Source organism: Gadus chalcogrammus, chromosome 5, assembly GCF_026213295.1.
Source record: "Gadus chalcogrammus isolate NIFS_2021 chromosome 5, NIFS_Gcha_1.0, whole genome shotgun sequence".
NCBI classification, from domain to species: domain Eukaryota; kingdom Metazoa; phylum Chordata; class Actinopteri; order Gadiformes; family Gadidae; genus Gadus; species Gadus chalcogrammus.
The window spans coordinates 19,197,754-19,203,763 of NC_079416.1; positions in this window are offsets into that span (position 1 = coordinate 19,197,754).

Genomic DNA, 6,010 nt, shown 5'->3' on the forward strand with positions numbered 1-6,010 from the left:
GGTGGTGGTGGAGGCGATGGTGGTGGTTCTGGTGTTGGAGCCCTGATGTAAGTGGACAGGGGGCAACAGGGTCCTTGAGGGCAAGAGTGAGGGGGGATGGGCACCGCAGGGGGCACTGCTGATGGGAAAGAGTTGGAACACACGCACACACACATGCACACACGCGCATACACACGCACACACCACATACACACGCATGCACACACATACACACACTCCTAGCACTCTGTCTCACACACACACACACACACACACACACACACACACACAGTCCTAGCATTCTGTCCCAATCACACATGAAAACTGCCTACTCTCACACACAAACACACTCTTTCTCTTGCTCTGTCTCTCTCTTCCACACACACATCCACTCACTGTCCTTCTGTCCTTCACCCCCCCCCCCCCCCCCCTCCCCTCTGGGTATTAGGGACCAGATCCGCGGGTCAGGAGAGGAAACCAGCTCTGGAACATCTGGAGACTGGGGACACTCTATTTCCTGGGCCTCAGGCCAGTGTGTGTCTTTGGGGTTCGGCAGGGATTATCTTCTATCTTGTATTTGCAATTTATTTTACTTTTATTGCTTTGGCAACGTAGCTATTATGTACTTCATGCCAATAAAGCCGTTAGAGAGAGAGCGAGAGCGAGAGATAAATAAAAGCCACTGTTTTTTCTCATGTCAACACAGCTGCTAGAGCTAGCCGTAGATGCTAACCTCTACACTACCGTATTAGCACAGCACAGCTGGACTTACATTCATGTGTTACATTCAGCGCATTATGATGAATATAACCCAGGCTAACCATGTACTGCTCATGTAAGTACCAAAGGATCTACCCCATAAATGTCACTGGATGTGTTTAGAAGTACAGAGAGAATCCGGGGCAATCAATAATAGATCACATTATTCTTGTATTACAATATGTCCTGTTATTGTGATCCTGTTATATTTTATGGTTTGGTCCAAATGGAAGTCTCTCTCTCTTCTCTCTTCCCTGTGTCTCCTCAGACACACAGATGGCTAGACAGCCCACATAGGCCTACTAACACACAATGTTAATTCACACCGCGCCCCTCACAACACACACACACACACACACACACACACACTTGAACAATCACACACACACTCCAATGGCACAGGACTGGACTCATATGCCTACTAAGACACACAAATGTAGCTATTACTATCACACACACACACACACACACACACACACCAGACATTTCCACACACAAACACACGCACACACACACAGATGACACAACTGCACTCAGATTCCATTGCACAACACGCAAACACAAACTCCATGGAATTCCACTGTGATGATAAAGGAGGCGTTGACCAATGGGAAGGAAGGGCTGTGTGTGTGTGTGTGTGTGTGTGTGTGTGTGTGTGTGTGTGTGTGTGTGTGTGTGTGTGTGCACAAGCCAGGGCCTGTGAGTACATAGGAGTGCCGTGAGTTTGTGTGTCCTGCGCAAACACAACACAAACTGTCAGGGACGAGATAGAGGAGGAAGAAGACAATCTCTCAGAGTTCATATCCTAGCTTGAGGGAGGTGGTTGGTGTGTGTGTGTGTGTGTGTGTGTGTGTGTGTGTGTGTGTGTGTGTGTGTGTGTGTGTGTGTCCAAATTACCCCGGGTGAACAGGCTTGTATTTTCCAATATTTATATTCTCTCGTAACACTGCTGTTAAAATGTTTATTAAAGCTATTCTTAAGGAATTGATTCCACCACCTTGCCGGGCTGTGATTGGTCGACTCACGTGCTCTCCAAATCACACTTTCCTACTTGGTGACGTCATGTTTTATTATTATTAGTCTGTGAGAAATGTCGTTGAACTAAAGTCTGTTTCCCAGCGACCTAAATGAACATCGAAGGAAGAAAATAATGGGGGTTTCTAGTTTCTCACATCCGGATTCTTGGAGGATTACTCTGCGTGATGTACCGACGGGACTCACGAACACGTTGTTATCCTCGGGGTCCGATCAGCGAGCGCCTGGGGCCCCACAACAGCGACTCGAGTGGATGCTACAGACGCTGAAGACCACAGAATTATACACGAGAAAAAATATATACATAGGCTATTAAATAAAGATACACAGATACATAACAAACCTATATCATATTTAAAATAAATATATCATATAGATCGATATCTTTAAGTCTATCTGTCTACTTCTATCTTTCTCTACAACTTTGAGCATAGGCCTACGTCACGTGCAATTCACATGTTATTTCACCTTCTTACAGAGGACTTATTCACCAGCTTCTCTGCTGAACAAAGTCAGCTGTGTGTGTGTGTGTGTGTGTGTGTGTGTGTGTGTGTGTGTGTGTGTGTGTGTGTGTGTGTGTGTGTGTGTGTGTGTGTGTGCCCGGCGGTTAACTCCCAACCGTGAACATCTTCGAGCACGGGTTTGGAACCTCCCCTGAACGAGAGGCGGTGAGGGTTAACGCGGTGAAGTAAACGCGGAGGGGGGGGGGGCAATCAAACCAAGCGGACATAAACAGTGACTTGACTTCACCTGCGCCGCCACGCCCCTCTCTCCGCGTCTCTGAAGCTGGCGGCTGTAGAGACGTGAGGCGGGCTCAGACTGACCCAGCATCTTTGGAGCTTCTGGGTTAACTCCTGGTTTCACCGCGTACACATGATCTTTCCATTAGCTGCACACCCCATCCCATTCCAATGCATGACACCATTTCCCTCTCTCACACACACACACACACACACCCACACCCACACCCACACACAAACACAGTGAATAATTTAGTGTGCCCATTTGGCTGACACACTGGAACGACCCTTATGGTGGCAAAAAACAACCGATTTATTTTGTTTTTATTTTTAAATAGGGCCTATCCGGAGGGGCCCTTCCGACGGCAGCCGAAATAGGCCGGCGTTTGCGACGAGACTCGTGTAGCCTTTGATGGGTCGCTAGAGCTAGCGGTGATGGCAGCCAAATATGTTTTCCTCGCAGCGTGGGCCTCCTGGAACAGTCATCAGCCAAGCGTGCTCTCACGCTGCCCGCTGAGGTAGGCTTCAGGCGGACGCCAGACGGCCGCGGTTCGACAGCGCACCGAGGGTTGAAGCACCGCAGTCCCCTTGGCAACCGCGAACGTTGTGTTTTATTGATAAACACTTAACACACATTAGGCTTGTAACCTAGTGTTTCGTGTTTCGTGTTTTATTGATAAAACAGCCACTACAAACCAGGCCCATTACTTATGGTGCAGATGAAGAGAGGGCAAGAGGTTTTTTTTCACGTGTTATGGTGAGGATTCCATTGCACTATAATAAAAATGTTGCTTTGTAAATGTTTTACGAGTAAGCGGTTTTGGTTTTTCTGAGGGCCCCTCTGAACCCAACTTGCTCTCCTCTACCTCCTCCTCCAGCATCTCCTGCCGTGCCCGTCCGGCAGCTGGTTGAGCTGGAGGAGCCGGCGGCCAGGCTGTGACTCAGGCCAGTGTTGTCGCGCTGCGGTTCTGGTTCAGCTGAACGTGCGGAGACCATTAGCAACGCAAGTCACCGTGTTGCGTCTGATCTCTCCGATGGCGAACGCGGCTCCGGCGGTCGACTAATGGAGCAGGCTAAACCTGAATAAGTTCTGGACGAAAGATAAAGCAGAAGAACACAACTTTTTACGGAGTCTCTCTTGTTCCGGTTCCGTCGATACGCCATTTAACCATCATTCATCGGCCGCTATAATAACCATAATTTCTTTCACTCGTGGATTTTCCTCAAAACGAATGTCAATGATGTTTTCTAAAGCTCAATGCAAATGGCTTTGGACGAAAGCGTTTTGTATTGTATTCAGAGTGTATCTTTGATTTATCATTATTATTTATTCTTTATAGCAGAAACAATTTATAAGATCCCTCATTTCACTTTCCATATATTGAGTCATATATTTTGTATTTAACAATTTGCCCTCTTTATTGTTCATCTGCTTTGGCTATGTGAATGTTGTAAATGTTCTCAATGCCAATAAAGATTTATTTGAATTGAATCGAGCGGACCACCCACTGGTGTGAGGCAGGACAGACAGCCGGTCAGAGGAGCTGCATGTTTATTGGTTGAAGCTGTACACACAGAGCGTCTCACAGGACGCCTGCTGCATTTAATAAGTGCTCGTTGCAAACGTTTTCTTCGTGACCTTTGCCCTCGGGGCGCTCAGCACTTTGTACAGTATACACAGTGGGACTGTACAAAAACAAGGATAACAGTCTCATACAGTGAACGTGTGCAAACCTATTACTCGATTACAGGGGGGCGGTTTAGCTCCACCCCCTCCACAAATGACCTCCGTAGAGTTACAAATCAAGCTAATTCATACAAATCACGGGGAGATAAGGCAGCCTGTCAGATTGCTGTCGGACTCGCACCCCTGCCGATGTGCCCTCCGACCGGCAAGTCAGCAGCCGTCCGTACCGGCTGTTCTCGGAGCGTTCGTTAAATAAAGAACATTAATTAGAATTCCTCAAGTCATTTCCTGTTGCTCTAACTAACTGAAGCCTCCGTCTGGGTAAAGCTACAGGTTTGATGTCAATGTCTGCGTAACAACACAATGACCCTCAAAAGTCACTATATTAGATATCTTTAGATTGATACACATCATTTTTTTACTGGACAGGCGTGTGATTCAAGCCTTCAGATAACCGGTCTTCCGGGCGTTTAAGTCTTTTAATCTGCGGGGGTGTGAGGGAAGGAGTACCAGGCGCCGAGAGGAAGGTTTAATCTGCCAGCCTGAGGAGGACCGACCGTCGTGAAACCAGGATGGAGACTTGATGGTCTCTCCGGGTCAGGGGGGCGGACTGCAGGGGTGCATATATCGCGATCGCACAGAGGAACACTGGAGGAAGGCGTGCTGCTGACACACAGCGCTGTCGAGAGCCGCCACCCAAAGCCATGCCGGAGGCATTGAGGAGATGCACAGACTGGGGGGAAACACTGACGGGTGGACACACAGACGGACTGGTGGACAGACAGACTGGTTGACACGCAGAGTAGACAGAGAAACAGTGAGGAGGTGAGACAGACAGACAGACGGATGACTTACGTTTCGGAGTACAGTCTCCCGTCCCACAAGGCATTTCATTGTGTTTTATAATAAGAGTCACGAGCACACATGACATGAAAGGAGCGACCTGGGGGAGGAGAGGGAGAGAATGACGTCATTATGACCGCAACCCCCCCTCCCCTCAGGGGATTTGGGCCTTCATCACTCAGCTCCTCTACCTCAGAGTCTCATTCTCTCCATCAGGTCGGGGAGTGAAGCCACGGGCCAGCTGGACAATGTCAGATATCAGTCTCTCTCCCCCTCTCCTCGTCTCCCCCTCTCTCTCCCCCCCTGTTGGTGGTAGACCGCGCTTGACCACACCCCAAACCGAGAGTCCATTAGTGACCCCCGATGAACCGCGAGCAGGAGGAGAGTGAGGGAGGGGAGGGGAGAGAGAGGGAGAGAGGGGGAGAGTGTGGGAGGGAGAGGGGAGAGTGAGGGAGAGGGAGGGAGAGGGGAGAGGGAGGGAGAGAGCGGAGAGGGAGGGCAGAGTGAGGGGAGAGGGAGGGGAGAGGGAGGGGAGAGTGAGGGGAGAGGGAGGGGAGAGTGAGGGAGGGAGAGTGAGGGGAGAGAGAGGAGAGGGTGAGGGGAGAGTGAGGGAGAGGGAGTGAGGGGAGAGTGAGGGGAGAGTGCTAGGTGCCTCCAGGAGAAGGTCTGGTGTCGGGGCTCCGGGCAGGGGAGCATGACATCACCATGACCCAGTTCCCCTGGACACCGTGAATAAAACACAACAACACAGGAGGAGAAGGAGCGGGGGCGTTCAGGTGCACTCTGGGTAAAAGCATCCAGTGAGTGTTGGGAGACGGGGCCAGAGTGTCTTCTGTACGGCGAGGCTCCGGTGATGAAGACACGACTCCTCCTCCTCCTCCTCCTCCTCCTAAAGGCCGTGGGGTCCGCACGGTGAGAGGGGTCTCCTGCCTTATTCATCAGCCCCCCTGGGTGGGGGTCCCGGGGT